This window comes from Pinus tabuliformis, chromosome X, assembly GCF_031772625.1.
Source record: "Pinus tabuliformis cultivar Carrire ecotype Pingquan chromosome X, CPIR1, whole genome shotgun sequence".
In the NCBI taxonomy this organism is placed as follows: domain Eukaryota; kingdom Viridiplantae; phylum Streptophyta; class Pinopsida; order Pinales; family Pinaceae; genus Pinus; species Pinus tabuliformis.
Genome location: NC_142308.1, coordinates 895,999,333 through 896,019,242, shown reverse-complemented (window position 1 = coordinate 896,019,242; position 19,910 = coordinate 895,999,333). Strand labels below are relative to the sequence as shown.

The following is a 19,910-nucleotide window of genomic DNA, read 5'->3' as shown; positions in this document are numbered from 1 at the left end:
GAATTATCCGTCTCTTATCAGACGATCGTCTGTTTATGTACGGCAAATGTATTTATAAAGCTGATCATGGGAAATGCCCGCATCAGCTAGATCATGAAAAGAAAGTATGAAAATATAATGTATTGTATTGTATTTTGTTACAGGTCACCTCCCGGCGATTGAATGAACTTCGGATCCTCCTAATAAAGAATTTCACCCGATAAACGACCTCATACTTTAGGGGGCAACTGTTATAGACATTTTTGTGCCTTACATCATAGAGCATGAAATGTCAATAATCTAAGGGATCCAAAGTCCCTAAGCAAGTTGTTCTTACCCTTAGAGGAACAAGGTCAGCAAACCACAGCACTGCAAATCAGTTCTCCACTGAAAAACACTCAAAAACAGGTCAGTTTTGGATCATTGCAGCTGCTCCACTAGGCATCTGCGCTGCATAGCAGGTACAACAAAGGCTACCTGCGTTGCATAGCAAGTAGAACAAAGGCTACCTGCGTTGGGCGTACTTGGACATGTGGAGGAATCTTTTTCTCAAAGTTCCAGTGCCCAGGAAGCTTCTAAAAAGACACTTGATGATAAGATTCGCCTAATGATGAGTTAAGAGCTTCTAAGACTCCAAGTGGAAGACAGAAACTCCGAGTGAAGAACTGAAGAACAACTGGAGTTGAAGAGGACAACAAGTCACACATCAAGCTGACTTATCTTCACTCCAAAACTCTATATAAGGATCTCATCCCATGGGATCTAGAGGCCGGAATTTAGTGCAAAGAATTGCTGTTGGTTTACAGTTGTGAGCATTGGGTGATTGCTTGAGGGAGGTGAAGAAGATATTTCTCTCCGTCGGGAAGGTGATGCTGGATTGGACCTCTCATGGTTGTAGCGCCGCCTGAACCTTACTTCCATATATTAATAAAGCATTTGAGGTTCTTCTATTCGCATGTGTTTCAATGGTGTATTGTCTTACTTGTGTCTTTGATTTATGCTAATCCTTGAATCGATTATGAATGCATGCCACTTGTAGTTTCCTTTTCTTGTCTTATTTGCAGGATCTCGTGTAGCTGGGCCCGTGAAAAGACTTGGATCTGGGAGCAAGCGGCAAACGAAGGAGATTGGATCGACCATTTGCGCAAGACATCGGTAAGTGGATCTCTTCCTTCTATCTCTTGCATGTCATAAAGAAGAAACTTTAGATAGCTTTGCTTTCAGCTGTTTCTAAGGAACTGTCACCCTTAGAGTGGGTTAGGGTCATTCGAGTTGGATACATTCCCCCACAACATTAACATCATCCCATTCATGTGGAGGGTCAGATTTCTTAACTGTTGTTTGTCCATGCCATTAGTGTAGTTTTACCCTAATTAAATATGCTTGTGTGTTCACTTTTGTAGTATGGTGTAGTTTTAGCTTAGTTAATAGACCTGACTTACTGATCACCATTATAGGTGTTCATGGTTACACATGGGGGCTTAGGTTTTACTTTCATGTGAAATGCTTAGCAATACCTTATGGAAACATTTGTGTTTCACCATCAAATTGATCATAAGGAGGAAGCTTCACTGGTATTGATATTGATTTCTTTGTCCAATTAAGGAGTTGTGACAAATTCAAAACTGAGTGGGAATAATTACAAAACCCCTCCATCAACTACTTCTCCTCTATATTTGTTTGAAATCAAACTCCAATGGCGGAATTCTGATGTGAATAGTAGGATATGTACTTCACAACCTCAATTTGGAAAAGACTCTGTTGGGAGTTCTGTAAAAGGGAACACTGTTAATAGGCAGAGAGATTCATGACCCAAAGTGAAAATCATAAATAGCACAACATGTATGATGTCAACCGTACATATAGACACAAGTTACATACCTTTTCCTGTGTCTTATTATAGAAAATCCTAATGTCTACGTTTTAGAAAAGGATAACTAGATACGAGACTAACTCAAAAAGGATTTGGGAAGATTACAACACACGCGAAAAACTTCAAGTTCCTAAATGTAGTAAGTAACAACTTTCGAAATTGGTTATAATCTCAATGATAATGTGTTTTTAGTTTGGTGACCGTAACTACTTGTAATTCACCAAGAACATTTTTCACAATCGTTCCAGTATGCTAGAGATCTCCATCGAAATTTATCTTCCCATATCACCTTTCACATAAGAATTAACAGCAAAGTACCATTACCCAATGATCATAATTTTAGTTAGTGCAGAATGGCTTCTCTTTAATTTTTCATATAGGTTTCCATAAATTTGATTTCAAGGTATGCCTCGGTTGTAAACTATTGTCCTCACTTTTTCATCCAACACTTTTCTTCAAATATCTGTGAACAATCACTTTGTTGCATGATGCATCCTCCAGGTGACCAATTCATCCATAGTTTGTTCATTGAATGAATCCTGATTGGCAGTAATCCTCCATAATAGCTCTGATATCTATATAAAAGTGACCAACCATCATTTTTCTCTGCATCTCCTTCAACCAAGATTTGACTATTAGAGATTCCAAGCCATCCTGAAGGTATTCTGATAGTTCTTATTCAGCCATCCATAGTACTTCACTGGGACATACTCTGGAACTTATAATTAAATAATATAGGTGAGATTTGATTATAACATTGTACTGTGAATTGTCCAACCTCAAGATCTATTTGAAGCCCACTAAAGTCTATTAGTGAGAGATTTCCAAGTACCAAATATTAAGAAATTAGGTCGCATCGTTTGCTAAGAGCCAATAAAAATAAAACTCAATTTACTATTCCCATGTTTAGTATTACTCTTTTCCTTACTCTGATGATGCCACAAATCATTGCAATATGAAACCTAGAAATGCTCCAATCAAACAAAAGCAAAATAATGTTTTTGTTACCCACTAGATTTCCTTGACAAGTGGCCTTTTCCAAACTCCAACAAGGTCAAAGAAAAACATTATTATATGTCAAACTTCACCTATGACTGCCATATATAACAATATTTAACTTAGTCATGAGTTTATTAAGTTCGGTCCATTTGTGCGTTTAGCTTTATTTCTCTATTAGTGCAATATGATGTAGCTTTTGTTTTTTTTGTCTAATAGATCATATATATGTCTAGGGACTTGTCATTGATATTATCTACGATAGGATGCTACTACCTTTGCCTCGCCCATTAATACTATGCATCTCATGCTTTTATATTATCATAATCAGTGTAAAATTGGCTAGGTTTATAGATTTTGTTCCAATATCGTAATTAAATAATGATACTATTAGAGGCAACAAATTATGATAGTAATAGAGGGAATAGGTTAATGGATTTTGGATCAAGTTTGCAGAGATGCATCATTCAATAATAACATAGGTAGTTTTGAGTACATGTATGATTAAAATTATACAAATATGATTATCTTCTTACATCCTTTAGCATAGAGAGACCAACATACTTCTATTGTTTGTCATGTTAAACGTCTTCCTCTACTGCCACTGTAAAAATCCAATCATTCTCCAATACATGTCTTCTTTTCTAGCTTATATAATCAACAATGGCAGTAGGTAACCAATATGATTCCTTGTGTACATTCATATTTTAGCTTGCACTAACTTGACATGGCTTGACTAGTAATCTCTAAATTTAAGCATAAATCTTGCAATCTTTGATCTAGATATCATCCATTCTTTAATGGAAATCCCAGTTCTTAGTCCATGTTGCCTTTTTTTATCTATGCTGAAGTTGTGATCCATGGTCTCCCATGTTTGTATGACTTGAATTTGATTGACTAAAAATACATTTTTATTAATTTATTTATGTCTATGTTTAGAAGACTTCAATATCACCAAATTATAGAAATATATAAATAATTTAAAACCGTCCTTAAATTGTGCATAGACTTTTTATTAATCTCATGTTATTTATTTCACAATGAAAATTGATAGTGATGTAGAAAATAATCATCAGTAACTATTTTCTTAACAAATGTTGATTACTAACTATGAAGTTGACATCAATTTCAAAGTAGAATACAAATCTAACACAATCTAATAACGGACGATTAAAGTTTTGAATTAGAGGAAAATGATGTGTGTTTCTAGATGTAGGAATGTGATTTTGAAACTTGTATGTTTCTAGATGTAGGAACATCATTTGGAAACTCTTTTGAAGGTTATAAAAGAGAAGGAAATATATGATTGATGTCTACATGCACCACAACGCTTTCCCATCCATGGAAATCAATGTTTATGTTCCAACCGAGTGCTTGAAAATTTCACTACTTCAATGCATATTCATGATAGGATTACTCATCATTAAAGGCTTATTATTATCCTTGTTAGATTTTCTTTGGATTATTCTAATTGGATTACTTATCATTTAAAGATAAGTATGATTATCTTCCTCTAATTATCCTCCTCAGGCGACAAAACCTCAGACCTGAGAAATAGAAGGGTATCTCTCCAGTACTTAATTTCCACATAATATCCATATGACATTCTTGACCATTGTTGTTGTTTTTCTTTTGTTTCTCAACCACAGCTTGTGTCAACATACAAATGAAATCCAATATTAGATAATGGAGTTCCAAATGAAATCTGGTTTTAGAAAATGGAGTTCCACCTTATCATGAGTTGGGTTTGAAAGGCATGTTGAGGGTTGTACTTCTAAGTTGGACCTTTCCCATTGATAGTTTGGGTACAATAATTTTTACAGTTACAAAATCTATGAAAATTTCATGCAATTCTGTAATTTCTATTCCTTGCCAATTAGCATATCCTGCTGTTATCTGAGTACCATTTGGTTAGTGATCTCCACCTACTCAACAATTTAGGAGATCAAAAAAATGCTAATTCCAAGTGCCCACACATATATTACAATAGCAATCCCAATCCCAATAGAATTTCAATTAATGAATTCAAAAGTTTTCCATATGATCTTAATTTCTATTCCAAGCTCACTACGAAGGAAAATTATAGATATTCCAAGCCACATTGATTGGTACTATTCTAAATGGGAAATAAAAGAACTAAATGATTTTTTATTCAAGTATAGTTTCATATTCTTCACTTTCATGACATGACACTTTTAGTGAAGATGAATGTTTCTTCCAATCCTTACCAAGAAAATACCCCATGCTTTTTGAATCAATTGGGAAGTTCACATACAGTCCCTTACTGGTTAGCTGATTTACAAATTGTACCACCCTCATAGTAGTGTCAATATCCATCACTTCAAGGGTAGGGGTGTCGAGTGAGTGCTCAACCACAAAGCCTGGACTTGAAGGATCCTTAAAATTAAAAGAGTTGGGACCAGGCTTGATGGCTTCTTTAAAAGACTTCGATGTAGTAATAGAAGGATCCCCCCCTCCCTTGGCTCCACCTTTTAGCTCTAGGATGAGGGAGATTGAAGCCTCATTGGTGATGCCATAATCACATAGAAGGCATTCCTTTCTTAGTATCCCGTCTTTGTACAAAAGTCTCAAAAGAAAGTTTACAGGATTTACAGACTCAGATCCCATGACTTAAAGACTGATGAATGGTTGACTAGGTCAAAACCCAAACATTATCCTATATTAGGCTATCAATGGTCTATCTAATTCAGTAGAGCAGTGCATAGAAGAGTGGCCCAAGTTGTAGATTTGATTTTTCAACTTTTGTTTGTTTGGTTTGTGTAATTGAGGCTAGGTGTTTACTGGTGTGTAGGAGAAGCCTCTGAAGCACTCGAGCAACCAAGTATGCAAGATCTGCAGAGATAATGTTGGTGTGACAGTAGATGGGGACCTCTTTGTGGCATGAAATGAGTGTGGATTCCTAGTTTGTAGGCCTTGCTATGAATATGAGCATAAGGATGGAAACTAGCCTTGTCCTTCATGGAAGACCAGATACAAGAGACCCACAGTTAAACATACATATTTTTTTTTTGGTGTTTAGCAAGTCATGGAAGCCCCACATTGCACAAAGGATATAATACACAAATGATGGAGGGATTTTTGCCGATCTAGATTATGGGCATTCTAGTCCAGTTGGTTGTCTAGTAGCAGTGTCTCAGTAATGACTGGTAGCTATCTCTGATATTGGGTGTTTTTCCACAGGGGGTCCAAGAGTGGAAGGTGACGAGGAAGAAGACGATGTTGACGATTTGGAGAATGATTTCAATTACACTCTTGGTGGAAGAGATGACAGGTAACAAAGGGAAAAAGTGATGATGTAGTGGGAGATGCATGGGTGAGGGGATGATATCGATTTGATTACCTCTTTGAGACAAGATCTTTAGACTCCAATTCCTCTTCTCATAAATGGTCAACTAGTATAGTGTTTACAAACTTCTGAGAAAACTACATTGTCATTCTCCTTTAGCTACATTTACGGTTGGAATTAGGACCTGAAATGTGCCTATATGGGCTACTATTCACAATCAATTTAGCTTATATGGATTTAGTTGTAATTGTAATTGTAATGCCTTTTGGCAAGTTTCTGGGGAATTTCAAGATGTCTCCCTCGAGCATGTGCAAGTCACTGGTAGTGGAGATGGAAAGTGTGTTCACTCGGTCCCCTATGTTGATCCCAATCAACCAGGTATTTGAATTATTTATGTAATATCAGCGAGCTTTTCTAATTATAGGATTGAAGATTAAACCAAATAAATAACAACATAGCCTTGAACTGGTCTTGGGATTTCACTGGACAACTATGTTCATTTGGGGTTTGAAATGATTAGATATGGATGCTTTCTGTGGATTTCATGATGCATTTTTATAGTGCAAGTAAGGATTGTGGACCCTTCCAAGGACTTGAATTCTTATGGAGTTGGACATTTGGATTGGAAATAAAGAGTTGAAAGCTGGAAGCTTAAACAAGAGAAAATATGAATTATTTATGTAATATCAGTGAGCTTTTCCAATTATAGTATTGAAGATTAAAAAATAAAAATAAAAAAATAACCTTGAACTGGTCTTGGGATTTCACTGGACAACTATGTCCATTTTGGGTTTGAACTAATTAGATATGGATACTTTCTGTGGATTTCATGATGCATTTTTATAGTGCAAGTAAGGATTGTGGACCCTTCCAAGGACTTGAATTCTTATGGAGTTGGAAATGTGGACTGGAAAGAAAGAGTTGAAAGCTGGAAGCTTAAACAAGAGAAAAATATGCTTCAAATGACCAGTGGAGGTAGATATGCTGATGGAAAAGGGGACATGGAGGGCACCAGTTCCAATGGGGAAGACCTCCCAATGTATGCTACTTGTCACAATTCATGGAATGGAACAATCTCTCTTACCAATACTTGCTTTAAGATTCAATATAAGAATATGATTCTTCCTTGTCGAATTTTTTTCTCATAAATCTCGAGTTTCTGGAGTGATGCTATGATACTATATTTATTTTGATAGTAGATTTTATTTTATTGATTGGTGTCTGTATGTGTGTGTGCCAGGGTTGATGATGCACGACAACCTCTGAATAAGGTTGTGCCTCTTCCTTCCACCAAACTTACTCCTTACAGGATTGTGATTATTCTTTGGCTCATAATCATGGTATTTTCTTTCAATACCGAGTATCAATGCGTGTTAATGATGCATACCCACTTTGGCTGGTCTCCATGATATGTGAGGTCTGGTTTGCCATGTCATGGATTCTTGACCAGTTTCCTAAATGGATGCCCATTAACCGAGAAACATATCTTGACAGGATTTCTTTGAGGTTAGTTTACCATCTTGAGGAGTATTAATAAATTAATAATCCCTGGCATTTAGCTTCAGATGTGGCCATATTACTTTTAGGATTATATTCAAGAAGCCACTCATTTAAGGTTGTTAAAGCAGCCAACATGTGTATTGTAGGAACCTTGTGGGTGATATTGAATTTCTTCTTTCGAAATTTCACAGGTTTGACAAAGAAGGAGAGCCATCTCAGTTGGTCGGTCTCAATATTTTTGTCAGTATAGTGGACCCTCTAATGGAGCCTCATATTGTCACAACAATTACTGTTCTGTCTATCCTTGCCATGGATTATCCTGTCGATAAAGTTTCATGCTAGGTTTCTGATGATGGAACAAAAATGTTGAATTGTGAAACCCTTTTAGAAAGTTCAGAATTCACAAGGAAGTGGGTTCCATTTTCCAAAAAATAAAGTATCAAGCCCAGGGCTCCACAATTCTACTTTCCCCAGAAGATTTATTATTTAAAGGATAAGGTACAACCTTCCTTTGTTAAAGAGTGGAGAGAAACGAAGGCAAGTGCACATTAAAGTATCCAAATGTATGAGCTATTTTTGTTGGTTTATTGTTTTTCCTTGCCCTTGACATCTTCCATCTTTGTTCCAATATACACGATCCAGATTAATGCTCTTGTGGCCAAAGCACAAAAAGTTCCAGAAGAGGGATGAAACGTGCAATATGGAACTCCATGGATAGGAAACAACACTCGTGACCATCCTGGGATGATCCAGGTATCATATACTCATCTTTTACTCGAGAGTCTTATGTTTCCTTTGTAGTCTATATGCAGTATCATAATTTTCTCTCCCTTTTGTTAGTACTACTGAATTTTTCACTTTCCGCTTTAGGTATTGTGAGGTCACAGTGGGGGAGTTGACAATGATGGCAATGAATTTCCATGGTTAGTTTATGTATCCCATGAAAATAGGCCTGGTTTCCAACACCACAAGAAAGTTGGTGCAATGAATGCATTGGTATATTCCTAGCTATGTACACTTAGGTCTGAGTGTCTGTTGTCCTCACAAATGGCCTCTTTCTGTTGAACCTGGATTGTGATCATTATATAAACAACATCAAGGCTATTCGTAAGGCAATGTGTTTTTGAATGGATCCAGTTCTTGGGAAGAAAAATTTCTATGTATAGTTTCCTTAGAGATTTGATGGCATTGATCGACACGATTGATATGCTAATCGTAACACTTTGTTATTTGATGTAAGCATTGATGAACACCCAAAATGTTTTCTTATATGCAATTATGAAATTTACATATAATTTCATTTTGGCATATTAATTCTGAAATCTTTGCAGATCACCTTGAGTGGTTTTGATGGTATCCATGGGATTTTTTATGTGGCACTCTATGGTTATGACCCTATTATCACTGAAAAGGATATTGAGCCAACATGTTTTCTGAGATGTTCTTGGGGATCTAGAAAGAAGAGGAGAAAATCAAACAAAAGGTATGATGACGATAAGAAGAGAACCAAGCGAACTGAATCTACTATACACTTATTTAGCTTGGAAGACTTAGAAGAGGGTGTTGAAGGTGAGTCCAAGTCCAAACCAGTGATTTGTATTTTTTTCACAACTCATCTACCCTTGAAAATTGTTCACCCTCACCCTTCCTTGAAATTGTGTATTGGAAGATTTGATGATGAGAAATCATTGCTCATGTCCCAAAGGGGCTTAGAGAAAATATTTGGTCGATCATGAGTGTTTATTAAATCTACCCTCATGGAAAATGGTGGTCTTCCACAATCTCTGAATCCTTATTCTTTATTGAAAGAAGCCATTCATGTTATCAATTGTGGATATGAATAAAAGTCCAGGAAAAGATGTATGGCTAGAGGTGGATGTACATCTATTTGATGATGTTGTGGATTTTTTTAGTTCATTGAATTACTTTTTTCTATAGTTATAAACATTTTTCCTGAATGTGCGTAAACTCTCTTCATAATTAGGCAACATTTTGTTTAGGAAACCAAGCACCAGTGTTGTGGGGGAAAGTATCCAACTCGGAATGACCCTAACCCACTCTAAGGGTGACAGTTCCTTAGCAACAACTGAAAGCAAAGCTATCTAAAGTTTCTTCTTTATGACATGCAAGAGATAGAAGGAAGAGATCCACTTACCGATGTCTTGCGCAAATGGTCGATCCAATCTCCTTCGTTTGCCGCTTGCTCCCAGATCCAAGTCTTTTCACGGGCCCAGCTACACGAGATCCTGCAAATAAGACAAGAAAAGGAAACTACGAGAGGCATGCATTCATAATCGATTCAAGGATTAGCATAAATCAAAGACGCAAGTAAGACAATACACCATTGAAACACATGCGAATAGAAGAACCTCAAATGCTTTATTAATATATGGAAGTAAGGTTCAGGCGGTGATACAACCATGAGAGGTCCAATCCAGCATCACCTTCCCGACGGAGAGAAATCTCTTCTTCACCTCCCTCAAGCAATCACCCAATGCTCACAACTGTAAACCAACAGCAATTCTTTGCACAAAATTCCGCCCTCTTGATCCCATGGGATGAGATCCTTATATAGAGTTTTGGAGTGAAGATAAGTCAGCTTGATGTGTGACTTGTTGTCCTCTTCAACTCCAGTTGTTCTTCAGTTCTTCACTCAGAGTTTCTATCTTCCACTTGGAGTTTTTAGAAGCTCTTAACTCATCATTAGGCGAATCTTATGATCAAGTGTCTTTTTGGAAGCTTCCTGGGCACTGGCACATTGAGAAAAAGATTCCTCCACATGTCCAAGTACGCCCAACGCAGGTAGCCTTTGTTGCACCTGCTATGCAGCGCAGGTAGCCCTTGTTGCACTTGCTATGCAGCGCAGGTAGCCTTTGGAGCAGCTGCTTTGATCCAAAATTGACCTGTTTTTGAGTGTTTTTCAGTGGAGAACTGATTTGCAGTGCTGTGGTTTGCTGACCTTGTTCCTCTAAGGGTAAGAACAACATGTTTAGGGACTTTGGATCCCTTAGATTATTGGCATTTCATGCTCTATGCTGTAAGGCACAAAAATGTCTATAACAGTTGCCCCCTAAAGTATGAGGTCGTTTATCGGGTGAAATGCTTTATTAGGAGGATCCGAAGTTCATTCAATCGCCGGGAGGTGACCTGTAACAAAATACAACACAATACATTATCTTTTCATACTTTCGTTTCATGATCTAGCTGATGCGGGCATTTCCCATGATCAGCTTTATAAATACATTTGTCGTACATAAACAGACGATTGTCTGATAAGAGACGGATAATTCTCTGCTTTTAATTATCATCCTTTTAGTAGGATGCTCATCTGCTGCACATGTCTATGTTTTTATCTCCCGAATATATATCGCAGCCCGGATGGATGAAACTAGATCCGGGGTCTTCAAACTTGTCCGATCTTCACTTTAGTACAAGTCGATCCATGTGAGAATTTCTTGAAGTCGAACATGGAAAGACATCGCTTGATTACCAGTCAATAATGTAAACTGTTAACAAGCGCGAGAGGAATCACCGATAATGATGATGACCCTCAAGGTAATGCAGCACAATTCACGTGGTGTGAATATAGGATCTGACGTCGAACACCACGCAAAGTCTCCTGGTCGAAGGTCATTAATGTATACCTATCGCCGGGAGTGAGAAACTTGCCATTGAGGCATGCAAGCTTCAAAGTACTGAGGGGGGTGTTCCTAGATCAACTTCTTGGATAATGAGCTGATGTCGACAAGAAGTGATCCGTCAAAGGAGGGCCTTAATGAATCCCACATCGGTGACACGGAACGGAGCTAGTGATGATGGTGAAAACGATCCGTGAAATATGATTCAGGGTGGCGGTCATGGAAGGATGAAAGATGATGTACGGTAGTGGATGGGACCCGGTTGACACTTTCTGAATGACATCTCTCGAACATATAACGACACTGATGTGATGGATCGGTAGCATTACCCCATGTATGGATGGTATGGCGAGACCATGGTGAAGGGACCAGTGAATGATAATAACCCAACCCGATATTTACGGAGGCAAAAGTGTCATGTTCAAGAGCGACTTGCTACCATTAAGCTTTGAGGTTCTTCCCAATTTTTCCCCAGTCATTTCTGACCAGTACCTCTTTATTTTTGTCAAGCTTGAGGAGGATAACATATGCTTGTTCTATAACCTGCCCTTCGGGCAAGCCCATCGCTATGTTTTAACGAGCCTAGCGATAGGGAAACTCGTTCTCGTCTAAAGACAAGTTTGTCGCTATCTAATATTTTTAACGAGCCCAGCGACAAATACAACTCGGTCCTTTTCATTTTTAGAGAGTCTGAAAAGGGTACATAAAGTGGACTCCAGGGGTCCTTTTTCGTCATTTAATCCCTTAAGTCCGAAAAAGTATAAAACAATACAGAAGGGATGAACGTTCGATATCTTTATCGAGCCGAACCAGACAAGCACTCGATCTTTTTGTGCAATAATCCCTCAGGTCCAAAAAGATTAAAATCTAGAGGAGGGATAGCTCTTCCAGTCCTTTTAACGAGTTGGAAGGCCAAAACTCGGCAAAATTTTCATATTTTACGAGTCAGTGAAAAGAGCTCAAAGAAGACTCGTATTTTGAGGAACGAGTGATAAACAGCGATAGCAGCAGATTCCAGGTACAGGTTGGAATTTTCCAATCACGGCAGTGTCACAAGGATGGCTAGGTGAAATCACTCTTCGCAGCTGTTCCTCAAAATAGGTAAACAATCAAGGGGATGTGAATGATCGGCCAAATGAAAAGTGGAGGTGACGGTGCAAACACGACCAAGGCTTTTTATGGCTGATGAATTTACGGTCTCAAATGGTTATTTACCAGTTCATTTTTTCTGGATGAGCTCGAACTCTGGAGGAAGCTTGCTCACATGCTTATGTTTATTTTTTAACGAGCATGAATTCCGCGTTAAAACTGCTCGGTTTTGCGTTTATTTTTTAACGAGCATGAACTTTGCCGAAACTGCTCGTTTATTTTGCATGCCCCCAGCATCATAATAACGCATGTCAAAGGAGGGTGCCCCCCAAGCTTCATTGCATTCAACTTGGTGGTTGGAATGAAGGTTTACCTTTGAATTTTGAAAAGCGGATTTGTTTCATTTTTTAATGAGGTTGACACAGTAAAAGAACTATCCTCGTGACTCCTTGTTTCATTTTTTAACGAGGTTGACATGAGATTAAAACCGTCCTCGGAGCCCACTGTATTTACAGTATTTCCATTAGGGCGATGATCCATGCTGACAAAATATTTAGGAATCTTCCGAATCCGTTGGATATAGAAGATTTCATATTGTAGGTTTCCACTGTGGCTACTTCCGCTAGATTACTCGCCGGCGGTAGGGCAAAAGTACCCATTAAGGCAGGGTCTTTTAGGAGACCTACTCCAATATTTTGGAGCAATTGATTACTTTCATGGATCATTGTGCTGCTTCCCGTAACTTGAGAACTGTTGGGGAGAAATGTTTGTTGGTCGACGACTGTAATTCCTCCTTGAAAGGGAAATGCAATCTTCCTGAAGTAGGTCGACACAACTGCAGCCATGGCGTATATCCAGGGCCTTCCCAGTAGGATGTTGTAATCGAGATTTCCATCGATTACTTCAACATCAACTTCTACTGTTTTGCCCCCCAGTTCAACTTGCAAGTTACTTAAAATCCCGTATGGAGTGTATGATCGTCCATCAAATGCTTTTAATGTCGTTGACGATTTTGACAAGGGTGGTGAGCCTAAATTTTTCCAGCAACTCATCGACATAAGACATGTAGATGCCCCCTCATCAATAATTGTTCGATGAACAGTTTTGTTGAGGGCTTTCACTTGAATAAGGAAAGCTAGTTGAGCTGGTATCTGAGGGTCATATCCTTTATGATCAAAGGCCACAAGATTGGAATCCATTGGGCCAACCCCACCTATGGCTGATAATAAAGCTTGCTCTTGGGATGTGCAATTTTGCGCTACCTCAAGTGTCGACATAGCGGACGACGACTGGGCCAGGTCCTCTATTATATTATAATCCTGTGTTATTCTTTCACGAGGATTAAATGTCGATTTGTGTATTACTCCCTTTGGCGACTTTATCATTGGTTTAGGAACGACGGGTGGCACAACTTTGGTCAAAGTTGTTGTTGAACTACTAGGTTGTTTATTTGCCTTGTTGTTCAACTGCTTTGGATTCCTGTAATCTTTATTCCTTGTCAAAGCATTATTTTGCTGCTTTGAGGTGGACAACATAAGCACTTGGGATCGGGAAGCATTTTGATTAGCAACCAGATTTTGTCTTGGACTAGGAAACGGATCAGTCAATACTGCTGGGGTTTTTGAACTCTTGAAGAGTTTCTTAACTTCAGCTATATGAGGACAATCTTTCGTCCAATGATCCTCATCGCATATATGACACCCTGTCGGGGGTTTCCCTTTCCTTTTCTTTTTCTTCTTGCCCCCTGGTTGCTTCAGTTGTTTGCCCTTGTCGGTCGACATGGCATTTACTTCTGAGGCAAGAAGTTCCTCATTTGCATTTTGACTAGAAATTTTGCGTTTGCCAGTCACGCCATTGCTGGCGTGAGAGTCAGTATTCGATTTAGGAGGGGGAGGAATTGAAAATTCAGGTCTGGGGGCGTCAGGTATTTTGTCGTAGAGCGTGCCAGACTGAGTATATACTAAGTCCAGATATTGAGCACGAGCAATGACCTGCTCCTCTGTTACGACTCCCCCCTTAGCCACATCTTTTGTTATAGCCGGAAGTAACGACTTTATAAACCATTCAGCTAACAGCTGATCGGGAACGTAAGTTTTCACCATCCTACGATGACGTTGCCACTCATGTATATGATCAGATATGTGAGTGGCCGTTGTCTGTTTGAAGTTGGTAAGGAGTTCTGTTCCCATTTCATACCTTATCAGTAATTGAAAATGGGTTAAGAAAGTCGTGGCTAAGGAACTGAAATTGTCGAAAGAGGCTCTTGGCAATTCAATGTACCATTTAGCCGCTGGACCTGTCAATGTCCTCTGGAAGAGGCGAAGTCTTATCGAATCATCGTTTAGAGTGTTCGATGAACACCACAGATGAAAAGTCATGACGTGATTCGACGGGTCTTCACCTGGATTTCCATTGAATTTAGGAATGTCCGATGGAAGTTTATGCGGAATTGCTGGCCACCAAGGGGCATAAGCAATTGGATCATTCGTCAGCCGGTTTAGATCTGGAAATTCTAGAGTTGCTACAAAGGGCAACTGTTGGTTCAGGTTAGGCGAAGCATATCCAGGATAAGATGGTATCGCCTGAGCAATGGGTCTTTGCAGACCAGCATAGTGCTGACAACTTTGACAAAGTTGATGGGCATAACCATTATAGCATGGTTGCCCATTACTTACAAAGACTTGTTGCTCAGGTCCTTGATATGATTGCTGGAATGGCGGTTGTTGAGATTGAACCAGCTCTGGTTGTTGGACCATTTGCTGTTGACCAATACTGGATGATTGACCAAGATGAGGAGTCACAGTACTTGTTCGAGCCTGAGTCGCTCCAGATAAGGAGGCACTACCCTGAGATTGTGATTGAGCCGCCGAGACAAGAGGTTGTTGTATTACAACAGGTAGCGCTTGTACTTGCGACGCATTCGCCGTAGCAGGTGTGGTGGGAATATTGGACACAGGGTGTACTGGTTGCATTGAATATGCAACTCTTGATTGTTGAGGCAGTATTGGTACCCAACCGCTAGATGTGATTCTAGTTTGACCTGAACTTTGTTGTAAACTCCCACATGGTTGTTCTCCGGGAGGGAACAATGAAAGAGCATACTGCCCTCCACATGGTGGAAATCCAGTACTTAAAGGGTAAATTGGCCTTTGAAGACACATTGGATCAATTTGTTGAGTTTCAACATAAGAAGTACCAGATGATAATCCGGATGAAGAAATAGGAACTAACCATATTGTTGTCCCTGATGGGACTCCGGCTTGTTTTTGGCAATTTGCCGGGACAGATGGTATACCAGCAAACATCGTTGGAGTGGCAGCAGGAGGCTCTGCTGTTGCTGTGTCGGACGACACAGTCCTAGATGTTGACGGTTGTTCAGACATTTTGAGTCTATCCAAAATATTTCTTAGCGATTCTACAAGAACTTACGATGCCAAAAGACTAACTTCGAAGATCAACGCAGGAATAGGAGGTGATTATGTTCCGTTTAAAATGAATTTTATTATGACGACGCTTTTAGACACAACTTGCTTTTTCACTTTTTAAGAGTCGAGAAAAAGCTAAAGATGACTCTAGTCTCCTTCGATGTATTAACGAGCCCGAAGTGACAAATGCTCGGATGGACTTTTTCAGTTATAGAGTTTGATAAAGGCCAAAAGAAACTACTCTGGAGTTCTAGGCGGAGGGTGTGCCAAACCTTTCGCGAAACCACAGAATACGTTTTACGGTACGAGTGGTCGATCTTCGTGAATGCTGTGTTCACTGCATCGCGATCAGTAGGGCGGCCGACACGGCTTCCTATGGATAAAGGCTTTGTTCCTATAGGGGTCTCCCAATATACGCGACGGTACGCGGGAGCACAAGTCTGTATTAGTGCTACCGTCCCTCAGGAGGAATCACCCACCTTCGTAGAGATCGACAGTCACTATGTTTAACGATGCCGGAACACGTCTCTACCTAGACCTCTACTGTGTTTCGTTATGTTTCAAAGCGTTGTTATGTAAATTCAGTTCGTTTTAGGTTGATCTTGCTTAGCAGTTTGCCTTTATGGATCACCACGTGATGTATAATACAACTCCTAAATGCAGTCTAAGAATGATAAGCAAGCTTTTTTCAATTCTTTCAACTTATGAAAATCTTAACTACTGAGGGAAAAGAAAGACATCATCTTTTCAAACAGATCATAGAGCACACACTGATGCACTTTTCCTAAATCGGCATGCAAACTGTCAAAATGCACATGCACAATGCAAGTATTTCTTTTCTTCTTCCTTAATGTTGATGTATTACAAAAAGAAAGCTGTTGTATGATTTCGAATTCAATTTCAAGCGAAAGCAACAAGTGTTTGTCCAATTATCAAAAGAACACCTTAAGATTCACTCGTTTCAACACAAGAAATACTGAAATTCGAACCATATAACGAAAGAAAATGCTCAAGCAGCTATGAACAACAATAAACTAGCTCTTAGAATCACAACGACACTTTCTCATAGGTCTAGATCCAAGAGGTCATAGCAAGACTAGTTCACTTTCGCTATGGGAAACTGTGAATGACAGCAAGAAATACAATAAGAACAATCACGGTTTCTTCATACAACTGAGGGGGAATGAAGGCAAATAGAAGTGGTTTCAGCTGGGTATACAGGTTGACAACAGGCTGCAAAAACAATACTGAAAACTGGGCAACAGACAGTGGGGAATCCCAGTTGCACAAGGCAAAACTGGATCAGCGCAGGTGTTGCACTGTCAACCTGCGATGCAGCACAGGTAGCCCCTTCGGGACCTGCGTTGCAGTGCAGGTAGCCTTTGTTGCAGCTGCACTGATGAGACAACTCTCGCCTCTCTCAGATTCCGGGTCACAGTTTGCTCAAAAATCAACGGTTTTTGGCCAAATCAGTTGCTATCAGTCAAGTATACTCTAGAGGATGATTAAAGGAAGATGAATACTATCACAAAGAGCTAAAAAGAGTCCTTATGGATCAGCTCTTCAAATCATAAACATGCCCAGCACTGGGCTAGAGTAGCTGCCCTCTACTTTGCATTCGAAGGACTCGAATGCAGTTCGATTCGGTACTCCTTTGTTTAAGAAATGAATAGCAAGAAACACAAGCTACCAACAAGACACGATCCCCAGCGGAGTCGCCAGTCTGTTGTGGGGGAAAGTATCCAACTCGGAATGACCCTAACCCACTCTAAGGGTGACAGTTCCTTAGCAACAGCTGAAAGCAAAGCTATCTAAAGTTTCTTCTTTATGACATGCAAGAGATAGAAGGAAGAGATCCACTTACCGATGTCTTGCGCAAATGGTTGATCCAATCTCCTTCGTTTGCCGCTTGCTCCCAGATCCAAGTCTTTTCACGGGCCCAGCTACACGAGATCCTGCAAATAAGACAAGAAAAGGAAACTACGAGAGGCATGCATTCATAATCGATTCAAGGATTAGCATAAATCAAAGACGCAAGTAAGACAATACACCATTGAAACACATGCGAATAGAAGAACCTCAAATGCTTTATTAATATATGGAAGTAAGGTTCAGGCGGTGATACAACCATGAGAGGTCCAATCCAGCATCACCTTTCCAACGGAGAGAAATCTCTTCTTCACCTCCCTCAAGCAATCACCCAATGCTCACAACTGTAAACCAACAGCAATTCTTTGCACAAAATTCCGCCCTCTTGATCCCATGGGATGAGATCCTTATATAGAGTTTTGGAGTGAAGATAAGTGAGCTTGATGTGTGACTTGTTGTCCTCTTCAACTTCAGTTGTTCTTCAGTTCTTCACTCGGAGTTTCTATCTTCCACTTGGAGTTTTTAGAAGCTCTTAACTCATCATTAGGCGAATCTTATGATCAAGTGTCTTTTTGGAAGCTTCCTGGGCACTGGCACATTGAGAAAAAGATTCCTCCACATGTCCAAGTACGCCCAATGCAGGTAGCCTTTGTTGCACCTGCTATGAAGCGCAGGTAGCCCTTGTTTCACTTGCTATGCAGCGCAGGTAGCCTTTGGAGCAGCTGCTTTGATCCAAAATTGACCTGTTTTTGAGTGTTTTTCAGTGGAGAACTGATTTGCAGTGCTGTGGTTTGCTAACCTTGTTCCTCTAAGGGTAAGAACAACATGTTTAGGGACTTTGGATCCCTTAGATTATTGACATTTCATGCTCTATGCTGTAAGGCACAAAAATGTCTATAACAACCAGGTAACTATTCTTGAAGCAAATATCTAATATGAATGGGTTATCATATTTTGTGCAGATTCAATGGATTTATGGCTCTGTCACAAAACATATTTTGACTAGGTTTAAAATGCATGCTCGAGGCTGGATTTCAATACACTACATGTCTGCATGTCCTACATTCAAGGGATTTGCACCAATCAATCTTTCAGATTGTTTGAATCAAGTGCTCCGATGAGCGCTTGGCTCTGTTGAAGTTTTACTGAGAAGGCATTGTCTAATTTGATATGGCTACACCAATTGTAGAGGCTCGCATACATCAATACCATGTTTTATCCTCTCACATTCCTCCCACTAGTTGCATATTATACCCTGCGAGTTGTTTGTCTTCTTACAGGGAAGTTTATCATTCTTGAGGTAAGATTGTAAACCCTTAATGAGCTTAATCTTGTCAAGCTTTACTCACCTCTAATGCAACCTGTCTTTTAGATTTTTTTTCGATTTTGTTCTCCTACAATGCTTCACATTTTTCCCCTGATTTTTATATTTATCTTGATCTGCATATTAGAAACTTTTCAAGTTTGTTCCTCATATTATATTTTATTTCCATTTTTACAACTGCTATTCTAGAGCTATGCTGGAGTACAGTTGGCATCGATGAATGGTGGAGGAATGAGAAATTTTGGGTTATTGGAGGTGTATCGGCACATATGTTTTCTGTCTTTCAAGGGTTACTGAAAGTTCTAGCGGGGATTGACACAAACTTTATTGTCACATCAAAGTCTTCAGATGAAGATGGTGAATTTGATGAGCTTTATGTTTTTAAGTAGAACAATCTTCTCATCCCTCCAGCTACTTTTCTTGTGATATATCTTGTTGGTGTAGTAGCAGGTGTTTCCCAAGCTATTAACAGTGGTTATCAATCATGGGGTCCATTGTTTGGAAAACTATTTTTCTCTTTGTGGGTGATTGTTCATCTTTATCCATTCCTCAAGGGATTAATGGGCCACCATAACCCGACACCAACAATAGTTATTGTTTGGTCAATTCTTCGTGTGTCCATATTCTCTGTGCTTTGGTGAGGATAGATCCTTTCACACCAAACACATGATCATCATCAAACACACATCAATGTGGTGTAAATTGCTAAAACCCCTCTTAGTGTTCGTTAGCAACAAATAAGGAGGAAGTAAAAACACATCTTACGACCAATAATATCTCAAATTCATTTGTGTCATTTGTATATAATAATATTTGAGAGGGAGGGGCTTTAAGCATATCAATTTCTAGCTAGTTCCGGCAGAGAGACTAAACTTTGTACTTTGTCTTTGATTGATAGTTAAGATTGTAT

At 39.3% G+C, this 19,910-nt stretch overlaps 1 pseudogene; it reads left to right on the top strand.

The window, feature by feature from the left end:
- LOC149142567 (putative cellulose synthase A catalytic subunit 1 [UDP-forming]) overlaps positions 1-19,670 on the top strand; it is a 47,226-nt pseudogene extending 27,556 nt beyond the window's left edge.
- The last annotated feature ends 240 nt before the right edge of the window (positions 19,671-19,910 follow it).